This window comes from Tursiops truncatus, chromosome 2, assembly GCF_011762595.2.
Source record: "Tursiops truncatus isolate mTurTru1 chromosome 2, mTurTru1.mat.Y, whole genome shotgun sequence".
Taxonomy (NCBI): domain Eukaryota; kingdom Metazoa; phylum Chordata; class Mammalia; order Artiodactyla; family Delphinidae; genus Tursiops; species Tursiops truncatus.
In genome coordinates, this window is record NC_047035.1 from 117,072,679 (window position 1) to 117,093,136 (window position 20,458).

At 38.5% G+C, this 20,458-nt stretch overlaps 1 protein-coding gene across 24 annotated transcripts in view; it reads left to right on the forward strand.

Annotated features, from left to right (window-relative positions):
• The window catches only part of PEAK1 (pseudopodium enriched atypical kinase 1), a 293,418-nt gene that overhangs the window by 68,849 nt on the left and 204,111 nt on the right, over positions 1 to 20,458 (forward strand). For 2 of the 24 annotated variants that reach the window (XM_073801275.1, XM_073801279.1), the window contains exon 5: positions 4,224 to 4,355. The exons of the other annotated variants lie outside the window; for them this stretch is intronic. The gene's annotated coding sequence lies outside the window, so the exon portion shown is untranslated. The remainder of the gene's footprint in view (positions 1 to 4,223; positions 4,356 to 20,458) is intronic. 24 annotated transcript variants of the gene reach the window in all.

Here is a 20,458-nt window from a genome sequence, read left to right on the forward strand (position 1 = left end):
TTTAGTTGCCTCCAAGTTTATTCCTTCCTTCTGTTGTATAGCCAGAAGGATTTCTCTAAACCAAAATCATTATCACATCCCTGCTTGAAACTTTTTAGTGCTTCACATTTTCGTTGAGATAAAGGCTAAACTCCTGACGTGGCTTTTTGAAGATCCTTTGTGCCCTGTTCTGGTCATTGCTTACTTTTGCTATTATTGAGCTCTGTTGTTGCCCTGCCAAATAAGTACTCTTTTCTACCTATACAACTTTGCACAGGCTGTAGGTCTGTCCTACTCCCCTCTCCTCATGAGCAATCTCTAGTATATTTACCAAACTCCTACTAATCATTTAATGCTCAGTGATTAGTGCACATTTTTTATAGCACTTGTTGCATTATGTAATATTTGCCTTTCTGTAAGCCATGCCCTCTGCCTCCAAAGGCAAGGGCTAATTTGATTCAGCATGCTGTTTCTTGTACTGATAGTGCGTGGTACACAATAAGTGCTTAATAAATGTGTGTTGAATGAAGACTGTAATTAGTGGAACACTTTAAATGTGAATTTCTCTAGAGAACTATGTTTGCAGAAAACTCCTGCATAACCAAGGTGATTGAGGAATGGAGTATTTCAATTATTGATTATGCTACATAACAGTGAATTTCAAATGATCAATTTTAGATAATTTTAATACAGAACAAAATGGATTAATACAGAATTTATCTGTATTAATTCATAAGATGCTTCAGCATGATCATTCTGAATTGTGTGGCTTTTTTAGAGCTATGGCTGAGGAAGCTGTGAGGATCAAGTGTTACCTGTAGTGTTGCTTTTTCACAAGCTGGGCCTTGTTTTATCAATTGAATCTCTAACACATTTACTGAGTGTTTTGTCTACCTAAAAAGTATACTATAAAATTAACACTAGGTAAAAGGGATTCAAAATTGCATTATTATCAAATATAGTTTTAAAAATGCTCAGAAGACAGGCAAGCAACGTACCTTAAGGTGTATGCACAATCTCAATTCACCAGAAAGCTTAGTACATTCAGGCTGTGCCTTTTGGATGACAATCCTTGATGAGTCCAAGTGAAGTCTTATGAACTGAGCTAAGCAGTTACTTTGATGGTAATCTCTGGCCATAACTATTTCAAGTGCTTGATCCCCACCCCAGTTATATATTTATTCTTCTCTTACATAGGAAGGTAGTGTGAGTGATTGCTGCTCATTTGTGTGTTAATGTAATGGTTCTTTTCTCTCACTCACCCAAAAATAATGTTGCCAGTTATTAGTTGCAAAACTCAGAAATTACTTTTATGCATTTGGCCCTCCATTTTCACATCTTTGAACGTGGTTTTGAGCAGAGACCTGTTTGGAACTCAGGGAACACGCTCTTATTTGCACAAACGGTCTGAAAACCTTCATGGTAGCTGAGCTCTGACCTCCTACATTGCTGTGCCATGTTCTCTTGTTAAACCTAGAAATCTTCCTTCAAAGCTTGATCCCTTTTAAAGCAAGAATTTGGAATATCAAGCAGATGTATATATATTTTTAATGACATTCAGAAAAATGTACTGTAAATGTAACTATTATTTAGATGCTGTATTTTTCAATTGGCTCATCTCTACTTGAGTCCTTTTAATCAGTTTCCCAGCCTGTCCCTTCAGCTGCATAATAATGCAGTATTTGTAGCATAATTATTTTATGAAAGTGAATCATCTTAAGTACAAGAACTGATTGACCTACGGGTTAACTACAGAATCTTACATGAAAGAAAGGGCAATTTAAAGGATTAAGTAATTTTTAAGAATGTGAATATTGGGGTCATCAGTGATAGAAACAACGTACTGCTTGATATGATAAAATATTCAGCAACTCACTAACCCAGCTGTCCTGTTTAAATAATCTATGAACAAACAGAATAAAAATAATTCTTGCTGCCGTGCACTAAACCAGTATCTACTGAGGTTTTAGTTTGGGAAATATGTCAAAAAACTTGTCTTTGATTTGAGCATTTTTATGTTAAGAAGCTGATTGATTCTATTAAATACAGAATGGAAACATCTATGTCTTTGTAGTATGACTTTAACATAATTATTAATTGAGTACAAGAATGTGATTGCTTGCTAAGGCATAGTTTTTTGTATTAGTCAAGTTATGAGTAAGAAAGGCTTTCAGTCTCTGTCTTAAGAGAAGCAGTATTCAGTGTCCCAGGTTTTACTCATGGTTCCATCACTAACTGGCTAGCTAACTTTGGTGCCTTGGGTTTTCTCATGAGTCAAATTAACTACCTCATAGTGAAGATCAACTGGATCTTGTATGTGAAAGTCCTCTATAAAATGTATGCCACATTTAGTAGTTAAGCAAGATTTTAGCCCCTTTTCTGCCTGCTTTTTAACTTTGGGCTGGTCACTTAACCTCTCTGAGCTTTTATTTCTTCATAGGTAAAACAGAGGAGTTTGGCCTGTAGTATATTCAACGGGAGGAGTACTATTTACATTGTATTTATTGCTTATAACCTATAATTTATTATTTTTTCTCTCTCTTTTTTTAACATGTGTTTGCCCCTATTCCTTTAATGGATATTGTGATTACCGTGTAAGACTGGATTCCATTAATCTTCACCTATTACGTTTCATTTAATCTTCCTCTCAATCTTGTGAAAGGAGTTGGTATTATCCTCATTTTACTGATGAGGAAAACTGAGGTTCAATTTAGTGTTAGAGGTAGGATTCTAGATGCCAGTGTTCTTTTTTTTAAAATAGCATGTGGCTTGAAGACACATTGCCACATACCTCATCTAAAGCAAGCTTTTGATCTCCATTATTTTTCTATTCTTTTGTCCCAAAATGAATAGAGCCTTACCAAAATGCTTTTGTAGAGAAATGTGTCTATTCAATAGCAGTAAGCATGGTTCGGGAATTTTTACATTATAGACCATTACAAAAAATCTTGTTGGCATTATGCAGCAGTGCTGTATATCCGTGAATCTTTCAGTGCTGGAAAATATAGTTTGTCCTTCAAATAAGATGAGTTCTATTTTAATAGATGTGTTTTATTTTTAAAATATAGCATTGTTTAATGTTATAGATGCTTTTAAACTCAAAGACTTATTTTGTGCTTACCAGTACTTACTAATTTTTTTTTTTTTTTAAATCCTAATTTGTGATTCTAGGAAAAGCATTACTCATGGCAAACTTTTCAAAAATTTCTGTTCTAGGCAGGTATTATTTTATGGTATCCATTGTTTATATTTAAATTTTAAAAAGAGATCTATCTCTGGACTATCTGGAATAAGTAGATCTGGCAGGGATTAGGACAAGCATGTCCAGAAACATTCATTTCCGTCTAGAGTTCATTTATGATTTCTGTGTTTTAACATGCCAGCCTTAGATATTGATCTTACTTAGAACATTATTGCTCTTAGAGTGACTGAAACACTGGTTCTGCTAAGACTGTGATGCTGATCCTTTCTGATTCAGAAACCTCTGCCCTTGGGACATTCCTTAACTCATGTTTCTCTTTTTTTCTATTGACAGTTCCCTGGTGGTCATTACTAGTCCAAAAGCGAGTTCCCATGAATAGCTCATTGGTCACAGTTTTATTTTTATCTTCCCAACTGATGACTTCGAAATGGCTGTGGCATTTTGAAGGAGACCTTATCTGCTGTCATTCTTAACCCTATTCATGAAACTCCAGCCACATAGACCTTCTTTTCTGTTCTGTAAAGTCATTCTAGCTTCAGGGACTTCTACTACTTGTAGCTCTGTGGGAATCGTTTTCTCCCAGACTGTTGCTTGGCTGTATCCTTCTTGTCATTTTTAAGTCTCAGCTTTAAATGTTCCTTCTTCAAAGAGGTTTTCCTTGACAACTCACTATAAATTAGTGCTTCTCCAACACTATCAAATGGCCATATTTTATTTTCTTCTTAACACCTAATGACTAACTGATAGTTATTTATTTCTTGTTTATCTCCTCTGTTGGGGACATAGACATTCTGTTTTGTTTAATGCTGTATCCCCAGCACTTAGAACAATGTCTGCCATAGTAGGCATTCCAGTTAATATTTGTTGAATGACGAAAAGAATGCTTTTTCTATTGGCTACTTATAAAATTCTTTTTTTTAAAGCTTTTTCTTTTCTTTATTTCTTTATTTTCTGGTAATCAGGAAGGTACAATGAGTGTTTTTGCAATAAATGTTTATGTACTTTTGACGTTTTTCTCTTCCTTTGCTGTTCTGTTCCCTAGTTAAATTCTTTCAGAGGAAAGGGGAAAGCCTTCTAATTTTCAAACTCCTGAGATATGACTGTTTCGATTTATCTACTGCTTGCCAGGTGGATGTCTGAGCTGGTGCAGCCTAGTCACAAAAGCAATTAACAGGTAGGAAAATTGGCTCCTAACAGCTGCTTCAGTCCTGCTTGAGTTGGTCTCTCCCCCAAGGGACTGTCACTGTCAACCTAGCAAAATGAAATTGCCTTCCCATAACCATTTTTTTCGAGGATTATAGAACAGAAACAAATTCTTGGTTTATAAAATGAGTTAAAATGTGTCAAAAGAATAAAACAGAATAATGATCTGCTGCTGCAATTTGAATTATGAGGCACGGCAGCAACGTTTATTTTTAGAAGAGTTGACATTGAAACTGTAGAACTTTTAGTTCTATTGAAATGACTTTATTTTGCCAAAAGGGTAGATTTAATAACTTATTTATTGGTGTTGGTGAGGAAAATGACAGTTCTATAAAATATAATTTTTGACCCTCAACGCTTTGGTTTGTGACAGTTTTTGAGTCCTTGCTCCTTCACTTAACTCTATGGAAAGGGGCAGGTTTTGGAAAGAATGCAACTTGATTTACATTCCATTTTATTCCCCTACTGTTAATTCATTCAGTATGGATTCCATTTGATCATGATAGATCATAACCATTGTTATGTGCTATAACCAATGTATGCATTTAAAAATGGATTTAAATGGGTTTTATATTAACAGTATGCCAGTTCTGGGTTTTATATTGACATATGCCTCAATGTTAGCAAACATGGCATTGGTTTCTCTTGATTCTTTTTTTTTTAAAAATAAATTTATTTATTTATTTTTGGCTGTGTTGGGTCTTCATTGCTGTGCGCGGGCTTTCTCTGGTTGCTGTGAGCGGGGGCTACTCTTCATTGCGGTGTACGGGCTTCTCATTGTGGTGGCTTCTGTTGTTGTGGAGCACGGGCTCTGGGCATGTGGGCTTCATTAGTTGTGGCATGCGGGCTCAGTAGTTGTGGCACGCCAGCTCTAGAGCACAGGCTCAGTAGTTGTGGTGCACGGGCTTAGTTGCTCTGTGGCATGTGGGATCTTCCCGGACCAGGGCTCGAACCCATGTCCACTGCATTGGCAGGTGGATTCTTTTTTTTTTTTTTTTTTTTTTGCGGTACGCGGGCCTCTCACCGCTGTGGCCTCTCCCGCTGCGGAGCACAGGCTCCGGACGCGCAGGCCCAGCGGCCCTGGCTCACGGACCCAGCCGCTCCACGGCATGCGGGATCCTCCCGGACCGGGGCACAAACCCGCGTCCCCTGCATTGGCAGGCGGACTCTCAACCGCTGCGCCACCAGGGAAGCCCGGCAGGTGGATTCTTAACCACTGTGCCACCAGGGAAGCCCTCTTTTGATTCTTTTTGATAACTTTTATTTGATGTGATTTCCAATCTGAGCTAGTTGTGAAATGTGCTCCCCTTGAAAGTTGCCTTCTAGTCAGTACTCCCTTCCTTTCATCCCTTTTGTATCACTGGCCTCTTAGGAAGCTAAAAGAGTTTGTGTCATTAAACTGTGCTTTAATATTTTGTCAAAAAATTAAGAGAAGATTCTTGCACAGTGAGGATATTAACTTAGTTTTTGGATGAATGAGATGTGCTTTTGTTATGCTAATATGGCAATTCATGGTGTTCCTCTAGGTAACTTCAGGATGGGGCCTGGTCACCAGAAACACCAACCACATGATTAGAGGGTTGGGACTTTGGGCCAGTCTGACTTCTGGGGAGGTAGAGAAGGTTTGGAGATTGAGTTTAATCATGTGGCCAGTGATTTAGTCAATTATGCCTATGTAATGAAACCCTAATAAAAACTCTGGACACCAAAGCTCAGTGGCGTTTTTTGATTGGTTAAGGTATTGATGTGTTGGGAGGATGATGCACCCTCACTCATGGGGAGAGGGCATGGAAGCCCTTCATTCAGGACCATCTCAGACCTTGCAATATGTGTATCCTTTATAATAAAACTATAATCATAAGTATAATGCTTTTCTGAGTTATGGGAGTTGTCCTAGCAAGTTATCAAACTGAAGTGATCATAGAAATCTCTGAATTTGTGGCCAGTTAATTAGAAATGCAGGTGGCCTGGAGATCCCTGAAGTGTGGCTGGCATCTAAAGTAAGTGCAGTCTTGTTTGGGATAATGCCCTTTGGTTTGTGGGTTCTAGACTAACTCTGAGTGGTTAGTGCTAAAACTGAATTGCAGTACACTCATTTAAGGTTGAAGCAGAATAGTGGTACATTTGTTATCATTAATGAACCAATATTGATATATTATATGAACTAAAGCCCAAAGTTTGCATTAGGGTTCACTCTTTATGTTGTACACCTTCATGGGTTTTGACAAATTCATAATGTCCTGGGTCTACCATTATAGTATCGTACAGAATAGTTTTACTGCCCAGTAAATCCTCTGTGTTCTACCTGTTCATCCCTCCCTCTCTTGCCCCCAGACTGCTGATACAGCCACTCATCGTTTTACTGTTTCTATAGTTTTGCCTTTTTCAGACTGTCATATAGTTAAAATCATATAATATAGTCTTTTCACACTGGCTTCTTTCACATAGCAATATACCTTTAGGTATATAAGCAATATACCTTTAGGAACCTTAAGGTTCCTCCATGTCTTTTTGTGACTTGATAACTCGTTTATTTTCATTGCTGAATAATACTTCATTGTGTGCATTTACCATAGTTTATCCATTTACCAATTGAAGGATATCTTGATTTCTTCCAGGTTTTTGCAATTATGAATAAAGCTGCTATAAACATTCATGTGCAGATTTTTTTGTGGACATTGGTTCTCAAATCAGACTGCAATTGCTAGATCATATAATAAGACTCAGTTTAGCTTTGTAAGAAATTGCCAAACTGTTTTCCAAAGTGATTGTACCATTTTGCATACTTACCAGCAATGAATGAGAGTTCCTGTTGCTCCACATCCTTGTCAGCATTTGGTGTTGTCAGTGTTTTGAATTTTAGCCATTCTAATAGGTGTATGGTGTAGTATCTCATTGTTTTAATTTGCAATTCCCTAATGGCCTATGATGTTGAGCATCTTTACATGTGTTTATTTTTTCACATGTATATCTTTTTTGGTTAGGTGTCTTTAGGTCTTTTGTTTACTTTTTATTTATTTATTTATTTTTTTGTTGTGCCACGTAGCATGCAGGATCTTAGTTCCCTGACCAGAGATTAAACCCTTGCCCCCTCCATTGGGAGCACAGAGTCTTAACCACTGGACCACCAGGGAAGTCCCATCTCCTTTTTTTTTTTTTTTTTTGGCTTTGTTGGGTTCTCGTTACTGCCTGCAGGCTTTCTCTAGTTGTGGCAAGCAGGGGCTGCTCTTCATTGCGGTGTGCAGGCTTCTCATTGAGGTATCTTCTCTTGTTGCGGAGTGCAGGTTCTAGGCATGCAGGCTTCAGTAGTTGCAGCACATGGGCTTCAGTAGTTGTGGTGCGCAGGCTCAGTAGTTGTGGCTCGCAGGCTCAGTAGTTGCAGCTCACGGGCTCTAGAGTACAGGCTCAGTAGTTGTGGCACATGGGCTCAGTTGCTCCGTGGCATGTGGGATCTTCCAGGGCTCGAACCCATGTCCTCTGCATTGGCAGGCGGATTCTTATCCATTGCACCACCAGGGAAGTCCCCCATCTACTTTTTTTTTAAATGCTCATCTATTTATTTTTTATGTTTTTAAACATCTTTATTGGAGTATAATTGCTTTACAATGGTGTGTTAGTTTCTGCTTTATAACAAAGTGAATCAGTTATACATATACATATGTTCCCATATCTCTTCCCTCTTGCGTCTCCCTCCCTCCCACCCTGCCTATCCCACCCCTCTAGGTGGTCACAAAGCATGGAGCTGATCTCCCTGTGCTATGAGGCTGCTTTCCACTAGCTATCTATTTTACGTTTGGTAGTGTATATGTGTCCATGCCACTCTATCACTTTGTCACAGCTTACCGTTCCCCCTCCCCATATCTTCAAGTCCATTCTCTAGTAGGTCTGTGTCTTTATTCCTATCTTACCCCTAGGTTCTTCATGACATTTTTTTTTTTCTTAGATTCCATATATATGTGTTAGCATACGGTATTTGTCTTTCTTTTTCTGACTTACTTCACTCTTTATTTATTTATTTTTGGCTGTGTTGGGTCTTCATTTCTGTGCGAGGTCTTTCTCTAGTTGCGGCAAGCGGGGGCCACTCTTCATCGCAGTGCGTGGGCCTCTCACTATCGCGGCCTCTTGTGTTGCACAGCACGGGCTCCAGATGCGCAGGCTCAGTAGTTGTGGCTCACGGGCCTAGTTGCTCCGTGGCATGTGGGATCTTCCCAGACCAGGGCTCGAACCTGTGTTCCCTGCATTGGCAGGCAGATTCCCAACCACTGTGCCACCAGGGAAGCCCCCCCACCATCTACTTTTAATCATGTTTTTGTTTTCTTATTGTTGAGTTTGAGTTCTTTGTATATTTTGGGTAACACTCCTTTATCAGATTTACTTTTGCTAATATTTCTCCCAGTGCGTGACTTGTCTTTTCATTAACTATGTCTTTCACAGAACAGAAGTTTTTAATTTTAATGAAGTCCAACTTATAGGTTTCTTTATTACTTGGATCATGCTTTTGGTGTAGTATCTAAAAAGTCATCATTAGGGACTTCCCTTGTGGTCCAGTGCTTAGGACTTCGCCTTCCAGTGCAGGGGATGCAAGTTTAATCCCTGGTCAGGGAGGTAAGATCCCACAAGATCCCACATGCCTCACGGCCAAAAAACCAAAACATAAAGCAGAAGCAATATTGTAACAAATTGCATAAAGACTTTAAAAATGGTCCACATCAAAAAATCTTTAAAAAAAAAAAAGTCATCATCAAACCCAAGGTCACTTAGATTTTTTTCCTGTTATTTTCCAGAATTTTAGTTTTGTGTTTTACATTTAGCTTTGTGATCTATTTTGAGTTAATTTTGTGTGTTTTGTTTTCATTTTTTAAAAATTATAAGATATTTGAAGCATGCAGATCCATATTAAGACTAACATATTGACCAATATATAAAGTGCCTACCAAAAATATATTACCAGTTTATCTTATAAATACACAGATTATAAAATCAAGGTAGTTGAGACCCCTGTGCATCCCTCCCAGTCTCATCCCTCTCCCTGTCTCAGAAGTAATCAGTTTTATGAATTTGCTGTTTTTCAAACCTATGCATGTTTTTATAGTTTACTAAATATTTGTGTATCATATTATATGGTGCTTTTATAAGTTTCAAAATTTCACATTAACAACATTATGGAGATTTCCCTGGTGGTGCAGTGAATAAGACTCCACGCTTCCAACGCAGTGGGCCTGGGTTCGATCCCTGTTGAGGGAACTAGATCCCACATGCGTGCTGCAACTAGGAGTTTGCATGCCACAACTAAGGAGCCCTGGAGCCACAACTAAGGAGCCCGCCTGCCACAAGTAAGACCTGGTGCAACCAAATAAGTAAATAAATATTTTTTAAAAACCCAACATTGTGTATGTTACACCTATTTCAGCAACTTATTTCAAACTCTGCATTGTTTTTGCGATTTAGGGGATTTTTTTTTTTTTTTTTTTTACCGTAGGAAAGAATGTTTCTTTAATTAGTGAGCAATTTAATGTTAAATAATTAATTTATTAGCAGTTGTATTTTATCTTGGTTTCCTATATTAGTATAGACAGACTAGTTCTGACCTGTGGATTAAATTTTTCAACCCTCAAACATTGTATTTAAACTTTATTATAGGATGTGGTTTTTAGAGGTGTACTGAAGTGATTCTAAAAAGCTATATTTTGTTTTACGATTTTTTTTTTTTTTTTTTTGGTGTGTGTGTGGGAGGTTTTTAGAATGCAAACACAAGTGACATTAGATCAGTGATATGGTGTTCCACAGCTACCCTGTTAAGGATACTCAACAGAAGCCAGAAAGACTTAATTATTTAAAGCGTGCTTCTAGTTGGAGAGCCTACCTTTTATAGATTTCTTTCTGGGGGCTCTTTTTAAGCTGTGGGTTTTCTTTACTATAATCATCAGTTTCTGAAAGAGAGCACCATTTCTAGGATAAATCAGAAGATCCCTACAATTCAAGGTGGAGGTAAAGCTGTAGCTTCCTCTCTCAGCTTTAGGAAGGTTACTTGATTTTGCTTGGTGTAGTAGGTAGGGTTGAAGCTAACTATTTATGCTGATGTATGCAGCAAGTTTCATCCAGTCAAAGCAGAAGCTGTCAGGTCTATGTAGAATTTTCTGTGACCTAAATTAAATCTGCATCACACAGGATTGCAGTCTTTAGAGAAGGCTACTCCCTTTGTCTGTTGTATTAATTGTGCATTTGTTGATTTGATTATTGTTGCTCATTTTACATCCTTTGGTGTATAGTTTGGGTTCAGTAGCAAAAAAAGCTTGAAATTTCTACTGTTTTGTACACTTGAAAAATAATGACCTCCCTCTTCCCCCAGATCATTTATTATAGATTTCAGAAAGCTGTGTAATGGCACATCCAATTCAGATTATTTTGCTAACGACATCCTGAAGAACCTATTATATTGTAAAGCATCACTGGCAGATTCAGTTGTAATTTAATGAGAATAGACCAATATGCCAAGGGAAGTGATTTTTTAAGTTCTTGCTCTTCCTGCTCAGCTGTGTTGTGTGAAATGCTAAAATAGTTTCTTCCTCTTTGTCCATTTCAAGGATGAAATGTGTTCCAGATTTTTTCTCCCCACCCTTTCTGTTTAAGACTGTGTTTGTATCAGTGCTATACTAATAAAGGGGTACTGAACAGTGACTTTCTTCCTACTTAATTTTCTGAAGTTCATTTTCTACATGATGCCATGGTTTTAGATGTTATTTCATTCACAGGAATTGGTCCGTGGTATAAACATTTTGTAACATGATTTCTATGACAAGTGTGTAAATTAAAAATTGAGTTTGTGTAGATTCTCTGTGCCAGGTCATAGTGTATCGCCTGTTTGGGATTTTATCTTCAGGGTCTTTATATGGCAGGTGTTGTACTCAGATTAATCTCAGGATGTTATAGACCTATTAATTGCAGACAAATCATCAAATTCTCCGTTTGGTCAGTTTGGTCATATGGTTGCTTTAGATTATGGATTATAATCTTAATGATCATACTTTCTTGATTTAAAAAAATCAATATTTACTGAATTTTTCTCTCAAATATGTAAAATATTCCTGGCTCCTTTAAAAATAAATTATATTAATTTTGTCTTAGCATACTTAGAACAGTTTTTTGTTTAAGTAGAGCTCTTACGAATATATTGTCCCAGGTGAGTTTATTTGGATTTCCTTTTCTCCCCTACCTATTTCCCAAACTTTAGGAGAAGAGTCATGCTTCTCACTTTTGGCATCCCAAGGGCTAGACCCATGTCTTGATTGGTTATTTTGTTGTTATTTTTATCCCACTCATTTCCCTGTTTCTACTCATTTTGCTTCCTCCCATAAGCACCCACTCTAATCTAGTTAGTATATATCTTTATTTTATTTTATTTATTTATTTATTTTTTTGCGGTATGCAGGCCTCTCACTGTTGTGGCCTCTCCCATTGTGGAGCACAGGCTCCGGACGTGCAGGCTCCGGACACACAGGCTCAGCGGCCATGGCTCACGGGCCCAGCCACTCTGTGGCATGTGGGATCCTCCTGGACCGGGACACGAACCCGTGTCCCCTGCATCAGCAGGTGGACTCTCAACCACTGCGCCACCAGGGAAGCCCTATTTTATTTTTTAAAATATTTATTTGTTTATTTGGTTGCTCTGGGTCTTAATTGCGGCTTGCCAGCTCCTTAGTTGTGGCATGCAGCCTCCTTAGTTGTGGCATGTGAACTCTTAGTTGTGGCATGCATGTGGGATCTAGTTCCCTGACCAGGGATCAAACCCAGGCCCCCTGCATTGGGAGTGTAGAGGCTTATCCACTGCGCCACCAGGGAAATCCCTAATATACGTCTTTAGATCTTTCTATATCTTTGGAAAATACATAGTGTTTTCTGTGTATAGTTTGTAATTTTCATAAATGGCATTGACTGTACATCTTACTTTATTCTTTTTAAAAAAATTCAGCCCTGCATTTAAATGATTTATCCTGTGGCTGTATGTAATTCTGGTTCCTTACTTCTGACTGTTGTATTCTATGTTCATACTCTTATCCATGCATGCTACGTATCCATCTTACTTATACTCCCCTACTGATGTTTATGTTCCATAAACAATGCTACAGTAATAATCTTTGTTTTATTTTATGGAGATATATACTGAAGGGTGGGATTGGTGGGTTTTTGGGTTTCCATTATTAAGTTTGCTAAGTATTACCAGATTGCTCTGTAGAAAGACTAGACAGTTTATACTCCTTTGAGCTGTGCATGAGGGCTCACAGACCATTTTCCATGTAAGCAATGTGGCCACCTAACTGGCCTGAGGAGTTGCTTTTATGGGCATGATTTGTAAGCTCCCAAATTATTTGTCTATGAATAAGATAAAACCAAAACAGGTTGCTATCAGTCCTCCACTGAGAAGGGACTCATGAGTGGAAAAGCTGCCATTGTTCCTAGTAAACTTCTCTATAAAGGGAGATTTTTGATGAGAGACTGTGAAGGTGAGCCCTCATTACCAAATACCTTGGCCTACCAGCCATGTGGAGTTTAGCTCAGCAAGCTGTGCATGATTAGATTCTTTGTGTCAAGCATGGTTTTTGTCATACAGATGTGGATGAAGCAGACCCTCTGCTCCTGAAGCTCTTTGGTTGTAGGGCAAGTGGATGCAGTACTGTGTGGTTATCTCTTTTTTCAGGAGACTTCTTTGCTTCATCTGTGAGAAGTTATATCTGATCATGCAGTCTTTCATGGCAGCCCTCCTTGTTCACTGTTAATTCTTTCTACTTTACTTTCTGGGATCTCACCAGTTATCATCGTACCTGACCTGGTAAAAGACCCCTTAGGAAGGGGTGTTATTTGTCTGGCATTTGTATCCTGAAGTGTGATGATTGGGGTGTGAGGGATGGCATGTTGGTAAGTCCCTTTGAATTGGTGAAATGGAAATCAGAAAATATTATCTAGAAGCATGGATTAATTAAAAGTATATTATTGTATAGTGGCAAGAATACAGATAATAGTGTTGGTCAAAATAGCAGACAAAACACACCTTCCAATCTTTACACATCTAAGTTCCCATTGAAAAAACCAATAGATGAATAGATGGATGGGGAAATACCTGCATATGTGTTGGAAACTAAAGCTTGATGCCACTCACATGCCAAAAAGCCCAGAATAATTTTTGTTAAGCAACATTGTTGATGAATGAAAGAAGTAATTGATGGAGTACACCTGAGGAGAACCTTCCTGAGAGAGAACTCCTCATTTGGGAGGGGCCAAGTCTATAAGAATGGTCCTACAAGGCACAACACTTAAATTTCTCTCTGGTCTCTTGGACCGGAAGTATTGATACTTTGTAAACAGTGTTCATAGATCCAGAGTTTGTCTCTAGTACCTCCCTAAAAGGAGCCTGTCCATATAAGTGGTCTAGTCACTAAGTTCCCAGCTACCAACACCACCGTTTCCAACCTCCATTCTGGTTGCTGGATCTCCCACCTATCAATCTAGTGAGGTTTTTGTTCTCAGAAACATTGTCATTAAAAGGTGTGAGAGCTGAATATCAGTTGTGAGAAGGGAGCAATCTGAAAGGATTCTGAGGGATGAAAACTATAGTGACCAAGTTAAAATCTGCTATGGATGCAGTAGATAACAAATTAGACACTACAGAAAGACAAACTTGTGAAATGTTTTCCAAACTACAAAGGCAAAAGATGGGGCAATGAAAATGATCGGAAAATAAGATAAAGGAAGGATAGGTAGGGAGAAAAAAATGTACAAATTGTAGGGCTTTCAGAGAGAAAGAGATGCAGCAGATACATTGTTCAGAGAAATAATAGAAGAAAACATTGCTGACCCAAAATTAATACAAACAAATATGAAACTGTATCCTACTGGACTTTTCAGATTTGGAGGCATTTCTACTAGTGACAGTATAAAAGGAACTGAACTGATGGAGGTACAGAGAGCCAATTCCTAAATTCTCCTCCTATGAAAGAGCAGACTACCTGGGTTGTAAATGGAAATGATGCTAAGTATATCCTACTAAATATGCTCCACTTCTGAGGACAAGAGCAAGCAGGAGCAACAGGTAGAAAGCTGGCAAGATGGGAGGCTTTCATCCTGGAATAAAGGGTAGTCAGGACCAGAAAGACTACACGTTGGGGTTTGATCATTAGAAAAGAGAAGAAAGAATTATCATTACTCGCAGGTGATACAATGATCTACCTAAACATCTAAAGAAAATTACCTGAAAACCTATCTGAACTAATATTAAGTTACATGGTTGTTTACCAACTAAGCATACCAAAATTAGTGATTTTTCAATATTCTAGCAATACCTATTTAGAAACTGTAATGGAAAAAAGAAATCCCATAAGTATTTAGAGAGAAAAAACCCCAAAAAGTATAGGAATTATTTTAAGGAAACTTAATTTTACATCAGAATATAAAGAGACTTGAATAAGTAGAAAGATTAAACATGTTTCTGATTAGGAAGACTCAGTATTTTACAGATTCTTTCCAAATCCATGATTTAATGCAATCCTAGTCAAAATCCTAACCAACTGTTTTTGATCCAGAGGTGGAGTGCGTAGGGAAATTTAACAGATTTTTCTGAAATGGACCTAGAAGGATAAATTTAAGAGAACACTTTTTTTTTTTTTTTTTTGCGGTATGCAGGCCTGTCACCGTTGTGGCCTCTCCCATTGCGGAGCACAGGCTCCGGACGCGCAGGCTCAGCGGCCATGGCTCACGGGCCTAGCCGCTCCGCGGCATGTGGGATCTTCCCGGACCGGGGCACGAACCCATGTCCCCTGCATCGGCAGGCGGACTCTCAACCACTGCGCCACCAGGGAAGCCTGATTTTTTTCTTTCTTATAGAAAAAGAAATATCTTAAATTTTAGATTATGAAGAAATTTAATACATGAGCTACTGTTTCTGTAGTCTAAAAATCTTTCTATACCTTCTGTATCTTTGTATACCTGTTAAGCAACTTGATGGTAGATGTTTTGCTACGTCCGACTTTTTTGTTTTTGTTTTTTAAATGTGATCCTAAATCTTTTTTTTTTTTTAAATTTTTATTGGGGTATGGTTGCTTTTGACTTGTTCTGTTTGTTTGGTTGCCTAATTGGCATGTAGATTTTTCAGTTAAGTTTTCCAGTGATCTAAAACTGGTGTTTTTGTTGTCCCCTGAATGTTTAAGTGAGAATAATTCCTTTGCCTCAAAAACAACTATCTTGCCTATTTTGTTTATGCTTTCTGAATTTCTTAATTATCAATACTTTTCTATGAATTTTGTGTGGTATTGTGGAAAGGAAATAGTCTGCCATCACTCAGACCCTGTTGTTGAATCCCAGCTCTGCCACTGAATAGCTGTATAAATAGCTGTCAGAGCCTCAGTTTCCTCATCAATAAAACCATATTATAGATTTGTTGTGATATGCCTCTAGCATTATGCCTAGTGTGTGGTAGTAGGCAGCCAGTAAATATTACTTGTTCTGTTTTCTTTCTTTATGTTTTTAATTTGGCTCCTATATTGACTAGAACCTTTGGTGATTTTGTTACAATGTAAGAAAGTTTTTGTACAGAACAGTGTACAAAAAAATGTCAGTTGGGCTTCCCTTGTGGCGCAGTGGTTGAGAATCTGCCTGCTAATACAGGGGACACGGGTTCGAGCCCTGGTCTGGGAGGATCCCACATGCTGCAGAGCAACTAAGCCTGTGAGCTCAACTACTGAGCCTGCATGTCTGGAGCCTGTGCTCCGCAACAAGAGAGGCTGAGATAGTGAGAGGCCCACGCACCGCGATGAAGAGTGGCCCCTGCTTGCCCCAACTAGTGAAAGCCCTCGCGCAGAAACGAAGACCCAACACAGCAAAAATAAAATAAATTAATTAATAAACTCCTACCCCCAACATCTTAAAAAAAAAAAAAAGAATGTTAGTTAATGGACTTCCCTGGTGGCGCAGTGGTTAAGAATCCATCTGCCAATGCAGGGGACATGGGTTCGAGCCCTGGTCTGGGAAGATCCCACATGCTGCAAAGCAACTAAGCCTCTGCGCCGCAACTACTGAGCCTGTGCTCTAGAGCCCATGAGCCACAACTACTGAGCCCACGTGCCACAACTACTGAAGCCTGCGCACCTAGAGCCCGTGCTCCGCAACAAGAGAAGCCACCGCAATAAGCCCGCACACCGCAGCGAAGAGTAGCCCCCGCGTGCAGCAACAAAGACCCAACGCAGCCAAAAATAAATAAATAAATAAATTAGTTAATTTAAAAAAATGAATGTTAGTTACTAAATTTGGTCTACGTGATGTTAGGTCTTTACCTCAAGTCTTGCTTTTTTCATTCTTTTTAAAGATGTTTAACGTGCAGTTTCATAGTATATTCAAAACATGTACCTGTGCCACATACCCTGCAAGTTCTCTGTGCTAGAAGCTTTGTAAACGTTGTCTCTAATCCCCACAACTGTATAGGGTAGATACACTTCTTTTCATTGAACAGAAAACTTAGGATCATATCTGGAAAGCTTTAAAAAATGTGTGTATAATAATGGGCCTATAGTTATGGATTAAAATCCATATGGTATACTGTAAACTGATCTTCTGCCATGTTATTGGAGAGTGAAGCTTCCATTATTAGACTAGAGTCATTTCCACTGGACTTCAGAGTAGTGGTTGTTAAGAAGCTGTGAGGGAGTTGAGCCTTTGCTGTTACTTGTGGTATTAAATCATCCATGAAGTCATGGTGAACTGTTAGAGGGCTCCCCCCTTTTCCCATAATATGTTATCAATTAATTCTTTTTTTTTTAGATTTTATTGAAGGATAGTTGATTTACAGTGTTATGTTTAATTTCTGCTGTACAGCAAAGTGACTCGGTTATACATATATATATTCTTTTTCATATTTTTTTCCATAATGGTTTATTACAGGGTACTGAATATAGTTCCCTGTGATATACAGTAGGACCTTGTTGCTTATCCTATACGTAATAGTTTGCATCTGCTAATCCCAAACTCCTAATCCTTCCCTCCCCCACCCACCTCCTCCTTGGCAACCACAAATCTATCCTCTGTATTTTTGTTTTTTTTGGCTGCATTGGGTCTTTGTTGCTACGTGCGGGCTCGCTCTAGTTGCGAAGAGCCGGGGCTACTCTTCGTTGCAGTGTGCAGGCTTCTCATTGTGGTGGCCTGGCTCGCTGCGGAGCACGGGCTCTAGGTAAGCAGGCTTCAGAAGTTGTAGCATGTGGGCTCAGTAGTTGTGGCTCACGGGCCCCGAAGTGCAGGCTCAGTAGTTGTGGCGCATAGGCCTAGTTGCTCGGTGGCATGTGAGATCCTCCCGGACCAGGGCTCAAACCTGTGTCCCCTGCATTGGCAGGCTCAGCGGCCATGGATCGCGGGCCTAGCCGCTCCGCGGCATGTGGGATCTTCCCGGACCGGTGCATGAACCCATGTCCCCTGCATTGGCAGGCGGACTCTCAACCACTGCGCCACCAGGGAAGCCCCTGTTCTCTGTATTTTGAGTCTGTTTTTGTTTCATAGATATGTTCATTTGTCATATTTTAGATACCACATGTAAGTGATCATATGGTATTTGTCTTTCTCTTTCTGACTTACTTCACTTAATATGATAATCTCTAGTTGTATCCATGTTGCTGCAAATAGCATTATTCCATTCTTTTTATGGCTGAGTAATATTCCATTGTGTATGTATACCACATCTTCTTTGTCCATTTATCTGTTGATGGACACTTAGGTTGTTTCCATGTCTTCACTATTGTAAATAGTGCTGCTGTGAACGTAGGGGTGCATGTATCTTTTCAAATTAGAGTTTTCTCTGGATATATGCCCAGGAGTGGAATTGCTGGATCATATGGCAACTCTGTTTTAGTTTTTTTTTTTTGCGGTACGCGGGCCTCTCACTGTTGTGGCCTCTCCTGTTGCAGAGCACAGGCTCCGGACGTGCAGGCTCAGCGGCCATGGCTCACAGGCCCAGCCGCTCTGCGGCATGTGGGATCTTCCCGGACCGGGGCACGAACCTGTGTCCCCTGCATCGGCAGGCGGACTCTCAACCACTGCGCCACCAGGGAAGCCCTGTTTCAGTTTTTTGAGGAATCTCCATACTTTTTCCATAGTGGCTGTACCAATTTACATTCCCACCAACAGTGTAAGAGGGTTCCCTTTTCTCCACACCCTCTCTAGCATTTATTATTTGTAGACTTTTTAATAATTGCCATTCTGACAAGTGTGAGGTGGTACCTCATTGTTGTTTTGATTTGCATTTCTCTAGTAATTAGTGATGATGAGCATCTTTCCATGTGCCTAGTGGCCATCTGTATGTCTTCTTTGGAGAAATGCCTACTTAGGTCTTCCGCCCATTTTTCAATTGTGGTGTTTGCTTTTTTGTTATTGAATTGTAGGAGCTGTTTGTGTATTTTGGAAATTAGCTCTCGTCAGTCACATCATTTGCAAATATTTTCTCCTACTCCATAGGCTGTCTTTTCATTTTGCTTATGGTTTCCTTTGCTGTGCAAAAGCTGGTAAGTTTGATAGGTCCCATTTGTTTATTTTTGCTTTCATTTCTATTGCCTTGGGAGACTGACCTAAGAAAACATTGATACCATTTATGTCAGAGAATGTTTTGCCTATTTTCTCATCTAGGAGTTTTATGGTGTCTTGTTTTATATTTATAAGTCTTTAAACCATTTTGAGTCTATTTTTGTTTAAGGTGTGAGGGTGTGTCCTAGCTTCATTGATTTACATGCGCCTGTTCAACTTTCCTAACACCACTTGCTGAAGAGACTGTCTTTTCCCCATTGTGTATTCTTACCTCTTTTGTCGAAGATTAATTGTCCATAGTGTGTCAGTTAATCCTTAAATCTTCATACTGTATCTTCCTTAATTTTAATTATTTTATCTTTGGCTTTTGTAATAACGTTTTCCCCTTAAAACAGATTCTTTTTAATGATTCTGATTATATCAAAAGGAAAATCTAGTGTATTTTTTTAAAGTTGGTATAGTGTTTTAGTTTTTCAGGAGTCACATAAAAGAATTGAATAATAATCTATACTTAATTTTATTCTGTTAAATATTTAATTATGGTTTTAGTGTATTTTGTTGTTGCTGACATAATGTTCCACTAATGTTTAAAATTGCTCAGTTGTTACACATATTTATATATAAGTTATAAAAGGGAACTTGTTTCATAATTATCTGCCTCTTATTTACAAAGACTCTGAGTGTAACAGAAACACAGACAGATGTTTTGAGTACATTAGAGCCAAGTTTGAGTTTTTATCTTATTGGCATAGGAATTTACAATGATTCATTGGGTCGTTTCTTTATTTAACTGACTGGTTTCAGTTTAAATATACCCTTTTCCCAACAATGATTTACTTAATTTAGAACAGTAATCTGATGAGTGCAGGGACTAGTTTAACTTAGCATCCAAATATTTGATTCTATAGTTATTAAAAAAATCAATATAAGCTATTCACCATTGTGTTGGTAATCATTTGGGAATACTTTTTAGTATGAAAAGCTTTGGTTCTTATTTCTAAAATCCTGGTTACTTATTTTTGGTCTTTTCAAAATATAATTTGTCCAATGGTATTATTAATTTCTGTGGAAAACAGTGGGCCCTATCAGAAGTATTTGGATTTTCATTGCATATTCTGAAGGCTTACTTTAAATGATAGTTGAATATCATTATTGTGATAAATATTCTTGGATGTAGCTTGTTGTTAAATATGTTTACTCGAAGCAAATAGTCGTGGAATCCATTGGGATTATTTTGCCTTACTAAACTTAATTTCTGAGGATTTTCAAAATGTAGTATACATGGAATAGTTTTTCTTCCGTCTGCCTATAGCAAGAACTCATTTGTCACAGATAATTTTTTTAATACATCCCAAATGACAAGCTGCTTTCTAAACAGAATAATATCAAGAATACAGACCCTGATTGATTCTATGTTTTGGGGTAAATGAAATATCAGTTTCAGAACCATCTTACTATCTTAGGGAGTCGTCTTTCTACCATTGCTAGGCTATTGGATTGGGAGCCAAGAGTGATTTTTTTCCT